This window comes from Eubalaena glacialis, chromosome 8 (genome assembly GCF_028564815.1).
Source record: "Eubalaena glacialis isolate mEubGla1 chromosome 8, mEubGla1.1.hap2.+ XY, whole genome shotgun sequence".
In the NCBI taxonomy this organism is placed as follows: Eukaryota; Metazoa; Chordata; class Mammalia; order Artiodactyla; family Balaenidae; genus Eubalaena; species Eubalaena glacialis.
This window is the reverse complement of record NC_083723.1, coordinates 44884597-44906935: the sequence shown is the minus strand read 5'-3', so window position 1 is coordinate 44906935 and position 22339 is coordinate 44884597.

Below are 22339 nucleotides of genomic sequence, written 5' to 3'. Positions count from 1 at the left end.
CTGATGGGCGGGATGGAAATTGCCAACAGCCACTCTGGAGAAGTGTACGCTGCGTCCTGAAACATGGAATAGACACAGCTGAGAGAGCATAGGGCACTTCCACTCATGGGCGTAGAAATCGGGAAACCTAAAAATCAACAAGACACAGGCACCCCAAAGTTTAGGGCTGCTCTGTTTCCAAGAACCTCCACTTCGGTACACCTGAAATATCCCAGGATAGAGAAAAATGGATAAAGAAGTTGTGGTACTTATGCACAATGGAATATCACTCAGCCATGAAATCAGTGTCATAAGGCTAGTAGCAGCATGATGAGTGGATTTAGGGACGATGACTCTAAGTGAAGTAAGTCACACAGAAAAGGACACTTATCCTAAGATATCACTTATAGAGGGAAAGTCAAAATCGCTACACCTGAATTGAATTCCAAAACAGAACAGAGTCACACATTTAGAAAACACACTATGGCTGCTTAACGGGAAAGGTGAGGTGGGGCGATGCATAAAACAAGGGTTTGAAATTAGCTCAGATACCGTTCCACAAGCCAAATATGTAATAGACAAGACCTACTCCCTGCTCAGTGAACTGGACTCAACACCCCCTATTCACCGCCCAAGAATATATCTGACTAGGAAGAGTCTTAAAACCTATGTATTGATATCTCTCTGGAAGTGAATCAAGAGGGTGTAAAGCGGCATAAACACAGCAGGGAAAAGCAGCTAAACCCCATTTGAAAAATAGATTACTTAAAAAAAAAAACCCTATAAAACAAAGACAGTGAAAGAGAGAGAAATTCTTCCAAAATCCGTTCAGGGGCTCTGATGCAACCTGGATTGACCATATCTAGACCCACAGCTGGATGAGACATAAGGCTGGACACTCTTGGGGCTGAGAGGATTGGTGAGGTTGGGTGAGCAAACGCAGACCCTTTAAAGTAATAGTGCGTGGTACCCATGCCGTGGGTCCCAAATCTCCAGGTTCAAGGGCATCTTCCTACATCGAAAACATGCCTGGGAAACCCAGAAGATGGTACACCGTGTGATCGGGAAAGGTTTCTAAAACGCACCTCATTTCTCCTCTCCTTGTGCTCGGGTTCGCCATTCCAGCCGCTTCACTAACAATCTCCCTACTTGGAGAATCAGCACCGTTGACCTCCTGTTTCGTACAGGTCGCAGTTTGTCCTGAGGATGAACGGGAAGAGGGGGAACCAATGAGAGACTAGCTCTAGGTGTCGGGACAGGCACAGGTCACTCTATTTTCCCATCAGGAAGAAGAATGAACCACAGGCTCAGCCTGCCCCCCGGAACCAGAATAGGGCCTGAAGCAATCCTGCGCTTTTGCGGCCAGCTCCCAAAAAAACGAGTTGACAAATGGAGCTCAGGGGCACTGCAATTCACAAACCTGCAGAGTTATAAATGATAACTCTGCTCCACAAATATATTGAGGGAAGGCAACGAAGAGGATTTGAAAGCAAGGCAGAATTGCAGGAAACAGATTTCAGGAGGTCGATTCGACTCGCCTTGAAAGCACATGAAAATCGGCAACGCGTTGACAATGATGCCCTTGGCCAAAAAGGGCGTATGCGTTTTTTCCTGAATATATTCAGGAAAAAACGCATACGCCCTTTTTGGCCAACCAAGCAAGCCGGAAAGGCAAATCGGCGCTACAAAGAAGTCTCGCTTGCCAGCGGTCAAAAGGGCCATGCTGAAAAAAGTGTAAAAACCAGAAATGCAGGACAGGCCATGGAGACATGGGAGCCTTGCTACGCTGATGGGCGGGATGGAAATTGCCAACAGCCACTCTGGAGAAGTGTACGCTGCGTCCTGAAACATGGAATAGACACAGCTGAGAGAGCATAGGGCACTTCCACTCATGGGCGTAGAAATCGGGAAACCTAAAAATCAACAAGACACAGGCACCCCAAAGTTTAGGGCTGCTCTGTTTCCAAGAACCTCCACTTCGGTACACCGGAAATATCCCAGGAAAGAGAAAAATGGATAAAGAAGTTGTGGTACTTATGCACAATGGAATATCACTCAGCCATGAAATCAGTGTCATAAGGCTAGTAGCAGCATGATGAGTGGATTTAGGGACGATGACTCTAAGTGAAGTAAGTCACACAGAAAAGGACACTTATCCTAAGATATCACTTATAGAGGGAAAGTCAAAATCGCTACACCTGAACTGACTTCCAAAAAAGAGCAGAGTCACACATTTAGAAAACACACTATGGCTGCTTAACGGGAAAGGTGAGGTGGGGCGATGCATAAAACAAGGGTTTGAAATTAGCTCAGATACCGTTCCACAAGCCAAATATGTAATAGACAAGACCTACTCCCTGCTCAGTGAACTGGACTCAACACCCCCTATTCACCGCCCAAGAATATATCTGACTAGGAAGAGTCTTAAAACCTATGTATTGATATCTCTCTGGAAGTGAATCAAGAGGGTGTAAAGCGGCATAAACACAGCAGGGAAAAGCAGCTAAACCCCATTTGAAAATTAGATTACTTAAAAAAAAAAACCCCATAAAACAAAGACAGTGAAAGAGAGAGAAATTCTTCCAAAATCCGTTCAGGGGCTCTGATGCAACCTGGATTGACCATATCTAGACCCACAGCTGGATGAGACATAAGGCTGGACACTCTTGGGGCTGAGAGGATTGGTGAGGTTGGGTGAGCAAACGCAGACCCTTTAAAGTAATAGTGCGTGGTACCCATGCCGTGGGTCCCAAATCTCCAGGTTCAAGGGCATCTTCCTACATCGAAAACATGCCTGGGAAACCCAGAAGATGGTACACCGTGTGATCGGGAAAGGTTTCTAAAACGCACCTCATTTCTCCTCTCCTTGTGCTCGGGTTCGCCATTCCAGCCGCTTCACTAACAATCTCCCTACTTGGAGAATCAGCACCGTTGACCTCCTGTTTCGTACAGCTCGCAATTTGTCCTGAGGATGAACGGGAAGAGGGGGAACCAATGAGAGACTAGCTCTAGGTGTCCGGACAGGCACAGGTCACTCTATTTTCCCATCAGGAAGAAGAATGAACCACAGGCTCAGCCTGCCCCCCGGAACCAGAATAGGGCCTGAAGCAATCCTGCGCTTTTGCGGCCAGCTCCCAAAAAAGCGAGTTGACAAATGGAGCTCAGGGGCACTGCAATTCACAAACCTGCAGAGTTATAAATGATAACTCTCGTCCACAAATATATTGAGGGAAGGCAACGAAGAGGATTTGAAAGCAAGGCAGAATTGCAGGAAACAGATTTCAGGAGGTCGATTCGACTCGCCTTGAAAGCACATGAAAAGCGGCAAAGCGTTGACAATGATGCCCTTGGCCAAAAAGGGCGTATGCGTTTTTTCCTGAATATATTCAGGAAAAAACGCATACGCCCTTTTTGGCCAACCAAGCAAGCCGGAAAGGCAAATCGGCGCTACAAAGAAGTCTCGCTTGCCAGCGGTCAAAAGGGCCATGCTGAAAAAAGTGTAAAAACCAGAAATGCAGGACAGGCCATGGAGACATGGGAGCCTTGCTACGCTGATGGGCGGGATGGAAATTGCCAACAGCCACTCTGGAGAAGTGTACGCTGCGTCCTGAAACATGGAATAGACACAGCTGAGAGAGCATAGGGCACTTCCACTCATGGGCGTAGAAATCGGGAAACCTAAAAATCAACAAGACACAGGCACCCCAAACTTTAGGGCTGCTCTGTTTCCAAGAACCTCCACTTCGGTACACCTGAAATATCCCAGGAAAGAGAAAAATGGATAAAGAAGTTGTGGTACTTATGCACAATGGAATATCACTCAGCCATGAAATCAGTGTCATAAGGCTAGTAGCAGCATGATGAGTGGATTTAGGGACGATGACTCTAAGTGAAGTAAGTCACACAGAAAAGGACACTTATCCTAAGATATCACTTATAGAGGGAAAGTCAAAATCGCTACACCTGAACTGAATTCCAAAACAGAACAGAGTCACACATTTAGAAAACACACTATGGCTGCTTAACGGGAAAGGTGAGGTGGGGCGATGCATAAAACAAGGGTTTGAAATTAGCTCGGATACCGTTCCACAAGCCAAATATGTAATAGACAAGACCTACTCCCTGCTCAGTGAACTGGACTCAACACCCCCTATTCACCGCCCAAGAATATATCTGACTAGGAAGAGTCTTAAAACCTATGTATTGATATCTCTCTGGAAGTGAATCAAGAGGGTGTAAAGTGGCATAAACACAGCAGGGAATAGCAGCTAAACCCCATTTGAAAAATAGATTACTTAAAAAAAAAAACCCTATAAAACAAAGACAGAGAAAAAGAGAGAGAAATTCTTCCAAAATCCGTTCAGGAGCTCTGATGCAACCTGGATTGACCATATCTAGACCCACAGCTGGATGAGACATAAGGCTGGACACTCTTGGGGCTGAGAGGATTGGTGAGGTTGGGTGAGCAAACGCAGACCCTTTAAAGTAATAGTGCGTGGTACCCATGCCGTGGGTCCCAAATCTCCAGGTTCAAGGGCATCTTCCTACATCGAAAACATGCCTTGGAAACCCAGAAGATGGTACTCCTTGTGATCGGGAAAGGTTTCTAAAACGCACCTCATTTCTCCTCTCCTTGTGCTCGGGTTCGCCATTCCAGCCGCTTCACTAACAATCTCCCTACTTGGAGAATCAGCACCGTTGACCTCCTGTTTCGTACAGCTCGCAATTTGTCCTGAGGATGAACGGGAAGAGGGGGAACCAATGAGAGACTAGCTCTAGGTGTCGGGACAGGCACAGGTCACTCTATTTTCCCATCAGGAAGAAGAATGAACCACAGGCTCAGCCTGCCCCCCGGAACCAGAATAGGGCCTGAAGCAATCCTGCGCTTTTGCGGCCAGCTCCCAAAAAAGCGAGTTGACAAATGGAGCTCAGGGGCACTGCAATTCACAAACCTGCAGAGTTATAAATGATAACTCTCGTCCACAAATATATTGAGGGAAGGCAACGAAGAGGATTTGAAAGCAAGGCAGAATTGCAGGAAACAGATTTCAGGAGGTCGATTCGACTCGCCTTGAAAGCACATGAAAAGCGGCAAAGCGTTGACAATGATGCCCTTGGCCAAAAAGGGCGTATGCGTTTTTTCCTGAATATATTCAGGAAAAAACGCATACGCCCTTTTTGGCCAACCAAGCAAGCCGGAAAGGCAAATCGGCGCTACAAAGAAGTCTCGCTTGCCAGCGGTCAAAAGGGCCATGCTGAAAAAAGTGTAAAAACCAGAAATGCAGGACAGGCCATGGAGACATGGGAGCCTTGCTACGCTGATGGGCGGGATGGAAATTGCCAACAGCCACTCTGGAGAAGTGTACGCTGCGTCCTGAAACATGGAATAGACACAGCTGAGAGAGCATAAGGCACTTCCACTCATGGGCGTAGAAATCGGGAAACCTAAAAATCAACAAGACACAGGCACCCCAAAGTTTAGGGCTGCTCTGTTTCCAAGAACCTCCACTTCGGTACACCTGAAATATCCCAGGAAAGAGAAAAATGGATAAAGAAGTTGTGGTACTTATGCACAATGGAATATCACTCAGCCATGAAATCAGTGTCATAAGGCTAGTAGCAGCATGATGAGTGGATTTAGGGACGATGACTCTAAGTGAAGTAAGTCACACAGAAAAGGACACTTATCCTAAGATATCACTTATAGAGGGAATGTCAACATCGCTACACCTGAACTGACTTCCAAAACAGAACAGAGTCACACATTTAGAAAACACACTATGGCTGCTTAACGGGAAAGGTGAGGTGGGGCGATGCATAAAACAAGGGTTTGAAATTAGCTCAGATACCGTTCCACAAGCCAAATATGTAATAGACAAGACCTACTCCCTGCTCAGTGAACTGGACTCAACACCCCCTATTCACCGCCCAAGAATATATCTGACTAGGAAGAGTCTTAAAACCTATGTATTGATATCTCTCTGGAAGTGAATCAAGAGGGTGTAAAGCGACATAAACACAGCAGGGAAAAGCAGCTAAACCCCATTTGAAAAATAGATTACTTAAAAAAAAAAAACCCCATAAAACAAAGACAGTGAAAGAGAGAGAAATTCTTCCAAAATCCGTTCAGGGGCTCTGATGCAACCTGGATTGACCGTATCTAGACCCACAGCTGGATGAGACATAAGGCTGGACACGCTTGGGTCTGAGAGGATTGGTGAGGTTGGGTGAGCAAACGCAGACCCTTTAAAGTAATAGTGCGTGGTACCCATGCCGTGGGTCCCAAATCTCCAGGTTCAAGGGCATCTTCCTACATCGAAAACATGCCTGGGAAACCCAGAAGATGGTACTTCATGTGATCGGGAAAGGTTTCTAAAACGCACCTCATTTCTCCTCTCCTTGTGCTCGGGTTCGCCATTCCAGCCGCTTCACTAACAATCTCCCTACTTGGAGAATCAGCACCGTTGACCTCCTGTTTCGTACAGCTCGCAATTTGTCCTGAGGATGAACGGGAAGAGGGGGAACCAATGAGAGACTAGCTCTAGGTGTCGGGACAGGCACAGGTCACTCTATTTTCCCATCAGGAAGAAGAATGAACCACAGGCTCAGCCTGCCCCCCGGAACCAGAATAGGGCCTGAAGCAATCCTGCGCTTTTGCGGCCAGCTCCCAAAAAAGCGAGTTGACAAATGGAGCTCAGGGGCACTGCAATTCACAAACCTGCAGAGTTATAAATGATAACTCTCGTCCACAAATATATTGAGGGAAGGCAACGAAGAGGATTTGAAAGCAAGGCAGAATTGCAGGAAACAGATTTCAGGAGGTCGATTCGACTCGCCTTGAAAGCACATGAAAAGCGGCAAAGCGTTGACAATGATGCCCTTGGCCAAAAAGGGCGTATGCGTTTTTTCCTGAATATATTCAGGAAAAAACGCATACGCCCTTTTTGGCCAACCAAGCAAGCCGGAAAGGCAAATCGGCGCTACAAAGAAGTCTCGCTTGCCAGCGGTCAAAAGGGCCATGCTGAAAAAAGTGTAAAAACCAGAAATGCAGGACAGGCCATGGAGACATGGGAGCCTTGCTACGCTGATGGGCGGGATGGAAATTGCCAACAGCCACTCTGGAGAAGTGTACGCTGCGTCCTGAAACATGGAATAGACACAGCTGAGAGAGCATAAGGCACTTCCACTCATGGGCGTAGAAATCCGGAAACCTAAAAATCAACAAGACACAGGTACCCCAAACTTTAGGGCTGCTCTGTTTCCAAGAACCTCCACTTCGGTACACCTGAAATATCCCAGGAAAGAGAAAAATGGATAAAGAAGTTGTGGTACTTATGCACAATGGAATATCACTCAGCCATGAAATCAGTGTCATAAGGCTAGTAGCAGCATGATGAGTGGATTTAGGGACGATGACTCTAAGTGAAGTAAGTCACACAGAAAAGGACACTTATCCTAAGATATCACTTATAGAGGGAAAGTCAAAATCGCTACACCTGAACTGAATTCCAAAACAGAACAGAGTCACACATTTAGAAAACACACTATGGCTGCTTAACGGGAAAGGTGAGGTGGGGCGATGCATAAAACAAGGGTTTGAAATTAGCTCGGATACCGTTCCACAAGCCAAATATGTAATAGACAAGACCTACTCCCTGCTCAGTGAACTGGACTCAACACCCCCTATTCACCGCCCAAGAATATATCTGACTAGGAAGAGTCTTAAAACCTATGTATTGATATCTCTCTGGAAGTGAATCAAGAGGGTGTAAAGCGGCATAAACACAGCAGGGAAAAGCAGCTAAACCCCATTTGAAAAATAGATTACTTAAAAAAAAAAAACCCCATAAAACAAAGACAGTGAAAGAGAGAGAAATTCTTCCAAAATCCGTTCAGGGGCTCTGATGCAACCTGGATTGACCGTATCTAGACCCACAGCTGGATGAGACATAAGGCTGGACACGCTTGGGTCTGAGAGGATTGGTGAGGTTGGGTGAGCAAACGCAGACCCTTTAAAGTAATAGTGCGTGGTACCCATGCCGTGGGTCCCAAATCTCCAGGTTCAAGGGCATCTTCCTACATCGAAAACATGCCTGGGAAACCCAGAAGATGGTACTCCATGTGATCGGGAAAGGTTTCTAAAACGCACCTCATTTCTCCTCTCCTTGTGCTCGGGTTCGCCATTCCAGCCGCTTCACTAACAATCTCCCTACTTGGAGAATCAGCACCGTTGACCTCCTGTTTCGTACAGCTCGCAATTTGTCCTGAGGATGAACGGGAAGAGGGGGAACCAATGAGAGACTAGCTCTAGGTGTCGGGACAGGCACAGGTCACTCTATTTTCCCATCAGGAAGAAGAATGAACCACAGGCTCAGCCTGCCCCCCGGAACCAGAATAGGGCCTGAAGCAATCCTGCGCTTTTGCGGCCAGCTCCCAAAAAAGCGAGTTGACAAATGGAGCTCAGGGGCACTGCAATTCACAAACCTGCAGAGTTATAAATGATAACTCTGGTCCACAAATATATTGAGGGAAGGCAACGAAGAGGATTTGAAAGCAAGGCAGAATTGCAGGAAACAGATTTCAGGAGGTCGATTCGACTCGCCTTGAAAGCACATGAAAAGCGGCAAAGCGTTGACAATGATGCCCTTGGCCAAAAAGGGCGTATGCGTTTTTTCCTGAATATATTCAGGAAAAAACGCATACGCCCTTTTTGGCCAACCAAGCAAGCCGGAAAGGCAAATCGGCGCTACAAAGAAGTCTCGCTTGCCAGCGGTCAAAAGGGCCATGCTGAAAAAAGTGTAAAAACCAGAAATGCAGGACAGGCCATGGAGACATGGGAGCCTTGCTACGCTGATGGGCGGGATGGAAATTGCCAACAGCCACTCTGGAGAAGTGTACGCTGCGTCCTGAAACATGGAATAGACACAGCTGAGAGAGCATAAGGCACTTCCACTCATGGGCGTAGAAATCGGGAAACCTAAAAATCAAAAAGACACAGGTACCCCAAACTTTAGGGCTGCTCTGTTTCCAAGAACCTCCACTTCGGTACACCTGAAATATCCCAGGAAAGAGAAAAATGGATAAAGAAGTTGTGGTACTTATGCACAATGGAATATCACTCAGCCATGAAATCAGTGTCATAAGGCTAGTAGCAGCATGATGAGTGGATTTAGGGACGATGACTCTAAGTGAAGTAAGTCACACAGAAAAGGACACTTATCCTAAGATATCACTTATAGAGGGAAAGTCAAAATCGCTACACCTGAACTGACTTCCAAAACAGAACAGAGTCACACATTTAGAAAACACACTATGGCTGCTTAACGGGAAAGGTGAGGTGGGGCGATGCATAAAACAAGGGTTTGAAATTAGCTCGGATACCGTTCCACAAGCCAAATATGTAATAGACAAGACCTACTCCCTGCTCAGTGAACTGGACTCAACACCCCCTATTCACCGCCCAAGAATATATCTGACTAGGAAGATTCTTAAAACCTATGTATTGATATCTCTCTGGAAGTGAATCAAGAGGGTGTAAAGCGGCATAAACACAGCAGGGAAAAGCAGCTAAACCCCATTTGAAAAATAGATTACTTAAAAAAAAAACCCTATAAAACAAAGACAGTGAAAGAGAGAGAAATTCTTCCAAAATCCGTTCAGGGGCTCTGATGCAACCTGGATTGACCATATCTAGACCCACAGCTGGATGAGACATAAGGCTGGACACTCTTGGGGCTGAGAGGATTGGTGAGGTTGGGTGAGCAAACGCAGACCCTTTAAAGTAATAGTGCGTGGTACCCATGCCGTGGGTCCCAAATCTCCAGGTTCAAGGGCATCTTCCTACATCGAAAACATGCCTGCGAAACCCAGAAGATGGTACACCGTGTGATCGGGAAAGGTTTCTAAAACGCACCTCATTTCTCCTCTCCTTGTGCTCGGGTTCGCCATTCCAGCCGCTTCACTAACAATCTCCCTACTTGGAGAATCAGCACCGTTGACCTCCTGTTTCGTACAGGTCGCAATTTGTCCTGAGGATGAACGGGAAGAGGGGGAACCAATGAGAGACTAGCTCTAGGTGTCGGGACAGGCACAGGTCACTCTATTTTCCCATCAGGAAGAAGAATGAACCACAGGCTCAGCCTGCCCCCCGGAACCAGAATAGGGCCTGAAGCAATCCTGCGCTTTTGCGGCCAGCTCCCAAAAAAGCGAGTTGACAAATGGAGCTCAGGGGCACTGCAATTCACAAACCTGCAGAGTTATAAATGATAACTCTCGTCCACAAATATATTGAGGGAAGGCAACGAAGAGGATTTGAAAGCAAGGCAGAATTGCAGGAAACAGATTTCAGGAGGTCGATTCGACTCGCCTTGAAAGCACATGAAAAGCGGCAAAGCGTTGACAATGATGCCCTTGGCCAAAAAGGGCGTATGCGTTTTTTCCTGAATATATTCAGGAAAAAACGCATACGCCCTTTTTGGCCAACCAAGCAAGCCGGAAAGGCAAATCGGCGCTACAAAGAAGTCTCGCTTGCCAGCGGTCAAAAGGGCCATGCTGAAAAAAGTGTAAAAACCAGAAATGCAGGACAGGCCATGGAGACATGGGAGCCTTGCTACGCTGATGGGCGGGATGGAAATTGCCAACAGCCACTCTGGAGAAGTGTACGCTGCGTCCTGAAACATGGAATAGACACAGCTGAGAGAGCATAGGGCACTTCCACTCATGGGCGTAGAAATCGGGAAACCTAAAAATCAACAAGACACAGGCACCCCAAAGTTTAGGGCTGCTCTGTTTCCAAGAACCTCCACTTCGGTACACCTGAAATATCCCAGGAAAGAGAAAAATGGATAAAGAAGTTGTGGTACTTATGCACAATGGAATATCACTCAGCCATGAAATCAGTGTCATAAGGCTAGTAGCAGCATGATGAGTGGATTTAGGGACGATGACTCTAAGTGAAGTAAGTCACACAGAAAAGGACACTTATCCTAAGATATCACTTATAGAGGGAAAGTCAAAATCGCTACACCTGAACTGAATTCCAAAACAGAACAGAGTCACACATTTAGAAAACACACTATGGCTGTTTAACGGGAAAGGTGAGGTGGGGCGATGCATAAAACAAGGGTTTGAAATTAGCTCAGATACCGTTCCACAAGCCAAATATGTAATAGACAAGACTTACTCCCTGCTCAGTGAACTGGACTCAACACCCCCTATTCACCGCCCAAGAATATATCTGACTAGGAAGAGTCTTAAAACCTATGTATTGATATCTCTCTGGAAGTGAATCAAGAGGGTGTAAAGCGGCATAAACACAGCAGGGAAAAGCAGCTAAACCCCATTTGAAAAATAGATTACTTAAAAAAAAAAAACCCTATAAAACAAAGACAGTGAAAGAGAGAGAAATTCTTCCAAAATCCGTTCAGGGGCTCTGATGCAACCTGGATTGACCATATCTAGACCCACAGCTGGATGAGACATAAGGCTGGACACTCTTGGGGCTGAGAGGATTGGTGAGGTTGGGTGAGCAAACGCAGACCCTTTAAAGTAATAGTGCGTGGTACCCATGCCGTGGGTCCCAAATCTCCAGGTTCAAGGGCATCTTCCTACATCGAAAACATGCCTGGGAAACCCAGAAGATGGTACACCGTGTGATCGGGAAAGGTTTCTAAAACGCACCTCTTTTCTCCTCTCCTTGTGCTCGGGTTCGCCATTCCAGCCGCTTCACTAACAACCTCCCTACTTGGAGAATCAGCACCGTTGACCTCCTGTTTCGTACAGGTCGCAATTTGTCCTGAGGATGAACGGGAAGAGGGGGAACCAATGAGAGACTAGCTCTAGGTGTTGGGACAGGCACAGGTCACTCTATTTTCCCATCAGGAAGAAGAATGAACCACAGGCTCAGCCTGCCCCCCGGAACCAGAATAGGGCCTGAAGCAATCCTGCGCTTTTGCGGCCAGCTCCCAAAAAAGCGAGTTGACAAATGGAGCTCAGGGGCACTGCAATTCACAAACCTGCAGAGTTATAAATGATAACTCTCGTCCACAAATATATTGAGGGAAGGCAACGAAGAGGATTTGAAAGCAAGGCAGAATTGCAGGAAACAGATTTCAGGAGGTCGATTCGACTCGCCTTGAAAGCACATGAAAAGCGGCAAAGCGTTGACAATGATGCCCTTGGCCAAAAAGGGCGTATGCGTTTTTTCCTGAATATATTCAGGAAAAAACGCATACGCCCTTTTTGGCCAACCAAGCAAGCCGGAAAGGCAAATCGGCGCTACAAAGAAGTCTCGCTTGCCAGCGGTCAAAAGGGCCATGCTGAAAAAAGTGTAAAAACCAGAAATGGAGGACAGGCCATGGAGACATGGGAGCCTTGCTACGCTGATGGGCGGGATGGAAATTGCCAACAGCCACTCTGGAGAAGTGTACGCTGCGTCCTGAAACATGGAATAGACACAGCTGAGAGAGCATAGGGCACTTCCACTCATGGGCGTAGAAATCGGGAAACCTAAAAATCAACAAGACACAGGCACCCCAAACTTTAGGGCTGCTCTGTTTCCAAGAACCTCCACTTCGGTACACCTGAAATATCCCAGGAAAGAGAAAAATGGATAAAGAAGTTGTGGTACTTATGCACAATGGAATATCACTCAGCCATGAAATCAGTGTCATAAGGCTAGTAGCAGCATGATGAGTGGATTTAGGGACGATGACTCTAAGTGAAGTAAGTCACACAGAAAAGGACACTTATCCTAAGATATCACTTATAGAGGGAAAGTCAAAATCGCTACACCTGAACTGAATTCCAAAACAGAACAGAGTCACACATTTAGAAAACACACTATGGCTGCTTAACGGGAAAGGTGAGGTGGGGCGATGCATAAAACAAGGGTTTGAAATTAGCTCAGATACCGTTCCACAAGCCAAATATGTAATAGACAAGACTTACTCCCTGCTCAGTGAACTGGACTCAACACCCCCTATTCACCGCCCAAGAATATATCTGACTAGGAAGAGTCTTAAAACCTATGTATTGATATCTCTCTGGAAGTGAATCAAGAGGGTGTAAAGCGGCATAAACACAGCAGGGAAAAGCAGCTAAACCCCATTTGAAAAATAGATTACTTAAAAAAAAAAAACCCTATAAAACAAAGACAGTGAAAGAGAGAGAAATTCTTCCAAAATCCGTTCAGGGGCTCTGATGCAACCTGGATTGACCATATCTAGACCCACAGCTGGATGAGACATAAGGCTGGACACTCTTGGGGCTGAGAGGATTGGTGAGGTTGGGTGAGCAAACGCAGACCCTTTAAAGTAATAGTGCGTGGTACCCATGCCGTGGGTCCCAAATCTCCAGGTTCAAGGGCATCTTCCTACATCGAAAACATGCCTGGGAAACCCAGAAGATGGTACACCGTGTGATCGGGAAAGGTTTCTAAAACGCACCTCTTTTCTCCTCTCCTTGTGCTCGGGTTCGCCATTCCAGCCGCTTCACTAACAACCTCCCTACTTGGAGAATCAGCACCGTTGACCTCCTGTTTCGTACAGCTCGCAATTTGTCCTGAGGATGAACGGGAAGAGGGGGAACCAATGAGAGACTGGCTCTAGGTGTTGGGACAGGCACAGGTCACTCTATTTTCCCATCAGGAAGAAGAATGAACCACAGGCTCAGCCTGCCCCCCGGAACCAGAATAGGGCCTGAAGCAATCCTGCGCTTTTGCGGCCAGCTCCCAAAAAAGCGAGTTGACAAATGGAGCTCAGGGGCACTGCAATTCACAAACCTGCAGAGTTATAAATGATAACTCTCGTCCACAAATATATTGAGGGAAGGCAACGAAGAGGATTTGAAAGCAAGGCAGAATTGCAGGAAACAGATTTCAGGAGGTCGATTCGACTCGCCTTGAAAGCACATGAAAAGCGGCAAAGCGTTGACAATGATGCCCTTGGCCAAAAAGGGCGTATGCGTTTTTTCCTGAATATATTCAGGAAAAAACGCATACGCCCTTTTTGGCCAACCAAGCAAGCCGGAAAGGCAAATCGGCGCTACAAAGAAGTCTCGCTTGCCAGCGGTCAAAAGGGCCATGCTGAAAAAAGTGTAAAAACCAGAAATGCAGGACAGGCCATGGAGACATGGGAGCCTTGCTACGCTGATGGGCGGGATGGAAATTGCCAACAGCCACTCTGGAGAAGTGTACGCTGCGTCCTGAAACATGGAATAGACACAGCTGAGAGAGCATAGGGCACTTCCACTCATGGGCGTAGAAATCGGGAAACCTAAAAATCAACAAGACACAGGCACCCCAAACTTTAGGGCTGCTCTGTTTCCAAGAACCTCCACTTCGGTACACCTGAAATATCCCAGGAAAGAGAAAAATGGATAAAGAAGTTGTGGTACTTATGCACAATGGAATATCACTCAGCCATGAAATCAGTGTCATAAGGCTAGTAGCAGCATGATGAGTGGATTTAGGGACGATGACTCTAAGTGAAGTAAGTCACACAGAAAAGGACACTTATCCTAAGATATCACTTATAGAGGGAAAGTCAAAATCGCTACACCTGAACTGACTTCCAAAACAGAACAGAGTCACACATTTAGAAAACACACTATGGCTGCTTAACGGGAAAGGTGAGGTGGGGCGATGCATAAAACAAGGGTTTGAAATTAGCTCAGATACCGTTCCACAAGCCAAATATGTAATAGACAAGACCTACTCCCTGCTCAGTGAACTGGACTCAACACCCCCTATTCACCGCCCAAGAATATATCTGACTAGGAAGAGTCTTAAAACCTATGTATTGATATCTCTCTGGAAGTGAATCAAGAGGGTGTAAAGCGGCATAAACACAGCAGGGAAAAGCAGCTAAACCCCATTTGAAAAATAGATTACTTAAAAAAAAAAAACCCTATAAAACAAAGACAGTGAAAGAGAGAGAAATTCTTCCAAAATCCGTTCAGGGGCTCTGATGCAACCTGGATTGACCATATCTAGACCCACAGCTGGATGAGACATAAGGCTGGACACTCTTGGGGCTGAGAGGATTGGTGAGGTTGGGTGAGCAAACGCAGACCCTTTAAAGTAATAGTGCGTGGTACCCATGCCGTGGGTCCCAAATCTCCAGGTTCAAGGGCATCTTCCTACATCGAAAACATGCCTGGGAAACCCAGAAGATGGTACACCGTGTGATCGGGAAAGGTTTCTAAAACGCACCTCTTTTTTCCTCTCCTTGTGCTCGGGTTCGCCATTCCAGCCGCTTCACTAACAATCTCCCTACTTGGAGAATCAGCACCGTTGACCTCCTGTTTCGTACAGGTCGCAATTTGTCCTGAGGATGAACGGGAAGAGGGGGAACCAATGAGAGACTAGCTCTAGGTGTTGGGACAGGCACAGGTCACTCTATTTTCCCATCAGGAAGAAGAATGAACCACAGGCTCAGCCTGCCCCCCGGAACCAGAATAGGGCCTGAAGCAATCCTGCGCTTTTGCGGCCAGCTCCCAAAAAAGCGAGCTGACAAATGGAGCTCAGGGGCACTGCAATTCACAAACCTGCAGAGTTATAAATGATAACTCTCGTCCACAAATATATTGAGGGAAGGCAACGAAGAGGATTTGAAAGCAAGGCAGAATTGCAGGAAACAGATTTCAGGAGGTCGATTCGACTCGCCTTGAAAGCACATGAAAAGCGGCAAAGCGTTGACAATGATGCCCTTGGCCAAAAAGGGCGTATGCGTTTTTTCCTGAATATATTCAGGAAAAAACGCATACGCCCTTTTTGGCCAACCAAGCAAGCCGGAAAGGCAAATCGGCGCTACAAAGAAGTCTCGCTTGCCAGCGGTCAAAAGGGCCATGCTGAAAAAAGTGTAAAAACCAGAAATGCAGGACAGGCCATGGAGACATGGGAGCCTTGCTACGCTGATGGGCGGGATGGAAATTGCCAACAGCCACTCTGGAGAAGTGTACGCTGCGTCCTGAAACATGGAATAGACACAGCTGAGAGAGCATAGGGCACTTCCACTCATGGGCGTAGAAATCGGGAAACCTAAAAATCAACAAGACACAGGCACCCCAAACTTTAGGGCTGCTCTGTTTCCAAGAACCTCCACTTCGGTACACCTGAAATATCCCAGGAAAGAGAAAAATGGATAAAGAAGTTGTGGTACTTATGCACAATGGAATATCACTCAGCCATGAAATCAGTGTCATAAGGCTAGTAGCAGCATGATGAGTGGATTTAGGGACGATGACTCTAAGTGAAGTAAGTCACACAGAAAAGGACACTTATCCGAAGATATCACTTATAGAGGGAAAGTCAAAATCGCTACACCTGAACTGACTTCCAAAACAGAACAGAGTCACACATTTAGAAAACACACTATGGCTGCTTAACGGGAAAGGTGAGGTGGGGCGATGCATAAAACAAGGGTTTGAAATTAGCTCAGATACCGTTCCACATGCCAAATATGTAATAGACAAGACCTACTCCCTGCTCAGTGAACTGGACTCAACACCCCCTATTCACCGCCCAAGAATATATCTGACTAGGAAGAGTCTTAAAACCTATGTATTGATATCTCTCTGGAAGTGAATCAAGAGGGTGTAAAGCGGCATAAACACAGCAGGGAAAAGCAGCTAAACCCCATTTGAAAAATAGATTACTTAAAAAAAAAAAACCCTATAAAACAAAGACAGTGAAAGAGAGAGAAATTCTTCCAAAATCCGTTCAGGGGCTCTGATGCAACCTGGATTGACCATATCTAGACCCACAGCTGGATGAGACATAAGGCTGGACACGCTTGGGTCTGAGAGGATTGGTGAGGTTGGGTGAGCAAACGCAGACCCTTTAAAGTAATAGTGCGTGGTACCCATGCCGTGGGTCCCAAATCTCCAGGTTCAAGGGCATCTTCCTACATCGAAAACATGCCTGGGAAACCCAGAAGATGGTACACCGTGTGATCGGGAAAGGTTTCTAAAACGCACCTCATTTCTCCTCTCCTTGTGCTCGGGTTCGCCATTCCAGCCGCTTCACTAACAATCTCCCTACTTGGAGAATCAGCACCGTTGACCTCCTGTTTCGTACAGGTCGCAATTTGTCCTGAGGATGAACGGGAAGAGGGGGAACCAATGAGAGACTAGCTCTAGGTGTCGGGACAGGCACAGGTCACTCTATTTTCCCATCAGGAAGAAGAATGAACCACAGGCTCAGCCTGCCCCCCGGAACCAGAATAGGGCCTGAAGCAATCCTGCGCTTTTGCGGCCAGCTCCCAAAAAAGCGAGTTGACAAATGGAGCTCAGGGGCACTGCAATTCACAAACCTGCAGAGTTATAAATGATAACTCTCGTCCACAAATATATTGAGGGAAGGCAACGAAGAGGATTTGAAAGCAAGGCAGAATTGCAGGAAACAGATTTCAGGAGGTCGATTCGACTCGCCTTGAAAGCACATGAAAAGCGGCAAAGCGTTGACAATGATGCCCTTGGCCAAAAAGGGCGTATGCGTTTTTTCCTGAATATATTCAGGAAAAAACGCATACGCCCTTTTTGGCCAACCAAGCAAGCCGGAAAGGCAAATCGGCGCTACAAAGAAGTCTCGCTTGCCAGCGGTCAAAAGGGCCATGCTGAAAAAAGTGTAAAAACCAGAAATGCAGGACAGGCCATGGAGACATGGGAGCCTTGCTACGCTGATGGGCGGGATGGAAATTGCCAACAGCCACTCTGGAGAAGTGTACGCTGCGTCCTGAAACATGGAATAGACACAGCTGAGAGAGCATAGGGCACTTCCACTCATGGGCGTAGAAATCGGGAAACCTAAAAATCAACAAGACACAGGCACCCCAAACTTTAGGGCTGCTCTGTTTCCAAGAACCTCCACTTCGGTACACCTGAAATATCCCAGGAAAGAGAAAAATGGATAAAGAAGTTGTGGTACTTATGCACAATGGAATATCACTCAGCCATGAAATCAGTGTCATAAGGCTAGTAGCAGCATGATGAGTGGATTTAGGGACGATGACTCTAAGTGAAGTAAGTCACACAGAAAAGGACACTTATCCGAAGATATCACTTATAGAGGGAAAGTCAAAATCGCTACACCTGAACTGAATTCCAAAACAGAACAGAGTCACACATTTAGAAAACACACTATGGCTGCTTAACGGGAAAGGTGAGGTGGGGCGATGCATAAAACAAGGGTTTGAAATTAGCTCAGATACCGTTCCACAAGCCAAATATGTAATAGACAAGACCTACTCCCTGCTCAGTGAACTGGACTCAACACCCCCTATTCACCGCCCAAGAATATATCTGACTAGGAAGAGTCTTAAAACCTATGTATTGATATCTCTCTGGAAGTGAATCAAGAGGGTGTAAAGCGGCATAAACACAGCAGGGAAAAGCAGCTAAACCCCATTTGAAAAATAGATTACTTAAAAAAAAAACCCTATAAAACAAAGACAGTGAAAGAGAGAGAAATTCTTCCAAAATCCGTTCAGGGGCTCTGATGCAACCTGGATTGACCATATCTAGACCCACAGCTGGATGAGACATAAGGCTGGACACTCTTGGGGCTGAGAGGATTGGTGAGGTTGGGTGAGCAAACGCAGACCCTTTAAAGTAATAGTGCGTGGTACCCATGCCGTGGGTCCCAAATCTCCAGGTTCAAGGGCATCTTCCTACATCGAAAACATGCCTGGGAAACCCAGAAGATGGTACACCGTGTGATCGGGAAAGGTTTCTAAAACGCACCTCATTTCTCCTCTCCTTGTGCTCGGGTTCGCCATTCCAGCCGCTTCACTAACAATCTCCCTACTTGGAGAATCAGCACCGTTGACCTCCTGTTTCGTACAGCTCGCAATTTGTCCTGAGGATGAACGGGAAGAGGGGGAACCAATGAGAGACTAGCTCTAGGTGTTGGGACAGGCACAGGTCACTCTATTTTCCCATCAGGAAGAAGAATGAACCACAGGCTCAGCCTGCCCCCCGGAACCAGAATAGGGCCTGAAGCAATCCTGCGCTTTTGCGGCCAGCTCCCAAAAAAGCGAGTTGACAAATGGAGCTCAGGGGCACTGCAATTCACAAACCTGCAGAGTTATAAATGATAACTCTCGTCCACAATATATTGAGGGAAGGCAACGAAGAGGATTTGAAAGCAAGGCAGAATTGCAGGAAACAGATTTCAGGAGGTCGATTCGACTCGCCTTGAAAGCACATGAAAAGCGGCAAAGCGTTGACAATGATGCCCTTGGCCAAAAAGGGCGTATGCGTTTTTTCCTGAATATATTCAGGAAAAAACGCATACGCCCTTTTTGACCAACCAAGCAAGCCGGAAAGGCAAATCGGCGCTACAAAGAAGTCTCGCTTGCCAGCGGTCAAAAGGGCCATGCTGAAAAAAGTGTAAAAACCAGAAATGCAGGACAGGCCATGGAGACATGGGAGCCTTGCTACGCTGATGGGCGGGATGGAAATTGCCAACAGCCACTCTGGAGAAGTGTACGCTGCGTCCTGAAACATGGAATAGACACAGCTGAGAGAGCATAGGGCACTTCCACTCATGGGCGTAGAAATCGGGAAACCTAAAAATCAACAAGACACAGGCACCCCAAACTTTAGGGCTGCTCTGTTTCCAAGAACCTCCACTTCGGTACACCTGAAATATCCCAGGAAAGAGAAAAATGGATAAAGAAGTTGTGGTACTTATGCACAATGGAATATCACTCAGCCATGAAATCAGTGTCATAAGGCTAGTAGCAGCATGATGAGTGGATTTAGGGACGATGACTCTAAGTGAAGTAAGTCACACAGAAAAGGACACTTATCCTAAGATATCACTTATAGAGGGAAAGTCAAAATCGCTACACCTGAACTGACTTCCAAAACAGAACAGAGTCACACATTTAGAAAACACACTATGGCTGCTTAACGGGAAAGGTGAGGTGGGGCGATGCATAAAACAAGGGTTTGAAATTAGCTCAGATACCGTTCCACATGCCAAATATGTAATAGACAAGACCTACTCCCTGCTCAGTGAACTGGACTCAACACCCCCTATTCACCGCCCAAGAATATATCTGACTAGGAAGAGTCTTAAAACCTATGTATTGATATCTCTCTGGAAGTGAATCAAGAGGGTGTAAAGCGGCATAAACACAGCAGGGAAAAGCAGCTAAACCCCATTTGAAAAATAGATTACTTAAAAAAAAAAACCCTATAAAACAAAGACAGTGAAAGAGAGAGAAATTCTTCCAAAATCCGTTCAGGGGCTCTGATGCAACCTGGATTGACCATATCTAGACCCACAGCTGGATGAGACATAAGGCTGGACACGCTTGGGTCTGAGAGGATTGGTGAGGTTGGGTGAGCAAACGCAGACCCTTTAAAGTAATAGTGCGTGGTACCCATGCCGTGGGTCCCAAATCTCCAGATTCAAGGGCATCTTCCTACATCGAAAACATGCCTGGGAAACCCAGAAGATGGTACACCGTGTGATCGGGAAAGGTTTCTAAAACGCACCTCATTTCTCCTCTCCTTGTGCTCGGGTTCGCCATTCCAGCCGCTTCACTAACAATCTCCCTACTTGGAGAATCAGCACCGTTGACCTCCTGTTTCGTACAGCTCGCAATTTGTCCTGAGGATGAACGGGAAGAGGGGGAACCAATGAGAGACTAGCTCTAGGTGTCGGGACAGGCACAGGTCACTCTATTTTCCCATCAGGAAGAAGAATGAACCACAGGCTCAGCCTGCCCCCCGGAACCAGAATAGGGCCTGAAGCAATCCTGCGCTTTTGCGGCCAGCTCCCAAAAAAGCGAGTTGACAAATGGAGCTCAGGGGCACTGCAATTCACAAACCTGCAGAGTTATAAATGATAACTCTCGTCCACAAATATATTGAGGGAAGGCAACGAAGAGGATTTGAAAGCAAGGCAGAATTGCAGGAAACAGATTTCAGGAGGTCGATTCGACTCGCCTTGAAAGCACATGAAAAGCGGCAAAGCGTTGACAATGATGCCCTTGGCCAAAAAGGGCGTATGCGTTTTTTCCTGAATATATTCAGGAAAAAACGCATACGCCCTTTTTGGCCAACCAAGCAAGCCGGAAAGGCAAATCGGCGCTACAAAGAAGTCTCGCTTGCCAGCGGTCAAAAGGGCCATGCTGAAAAAAGTGTAAAAACCAGAAATGCAGGACAGGCCATGGAGACATGGGAGCCTTGCTACGCTGATGGGCGGGATGGAAATTGCCAACAGCCACTCTGGAGAAGTGTACGCTGCGTCCTGAAACATGGAATAGACACAGCTGAGAGAGCATAGGGCACTTCCACTCATGGGCGTAGAAATCGGGAAACCTAAAAATCAACAAGACACAGGCACCCCAAACTTTAGGGCTGCTCTGTTTCCAAGAACCTCCACTTCGGTACACCTGAAATATCCCAGGAAAGAGAAAAATGGATAAAGAAGTTGTGGTACTTATGCACAATGGAATATCACTCAGCCATGAAATCAGTGTCATAAGGCTAGTAGCAGCATGATGAGTGGATTTAGGGACGATGACTCTAAGTGAAGTAAGTCACACAGAAAAGGACACTTATCCTAAGATATCACTTATAGAGGGAAAGTCAAAATCGCTACACCTGAACTGAATTCCAAAACAGAACAGAGTCACACATTTAGAAAACACACTATGGCTGCTTAACGGGAAAGGTGAGGTGGGGCGATGCATAAAACAAGGGTTTGAAATTAGCTCAGATACCGTTCCACAAGCCAAATATGTAATAGACAAGACCTACTCCCTGCTCAGTGAACTGGACTCAACACCCCCTATTCACCGCCCAAGAATATATCTGACTAGGAAGAGTCTTAAAACCTATGTATTGATATCTCTCTGGAAGTGAATCAAGAGGGTGTAAAGCGGCATAAACACAGCAGGGAAAAGCAGCTAAACCCCATTTGAAAAATAGATTACTTAAAAAAAAACCCTATAAAACAAAGACAGTGAAAGAGAGAGAAATTCTTCCAAAATCCGTTCAGGGGCTCTGATGCAACCTGGATTGACCATATCTAGACCCACAGCTGGATGAGACATAAGGCTGGACACTCTTGGGGCTGAGAGGATTGGTGAGGTTGGGTGAGCAAACGCAGACCCTTTAAAGTAATAGTGCGTGGTACCCATGCCGTGGGTCCCAAATCTCCAGGTTCAAGGGCATCTTCCTACATCGAAAACATGCCTGGGAAACCCAGAAGATGGTACACCGTGTGATCGGGAAAGGTTTCTAAAACGCACCTCATTTCTCCTCTCCTTGTGCTCGGGTTCGCCATTCCAGCCGCTTCACTAACAATCTCCCTACTTGGAGAATCAGCACCGTTGACCTCCTG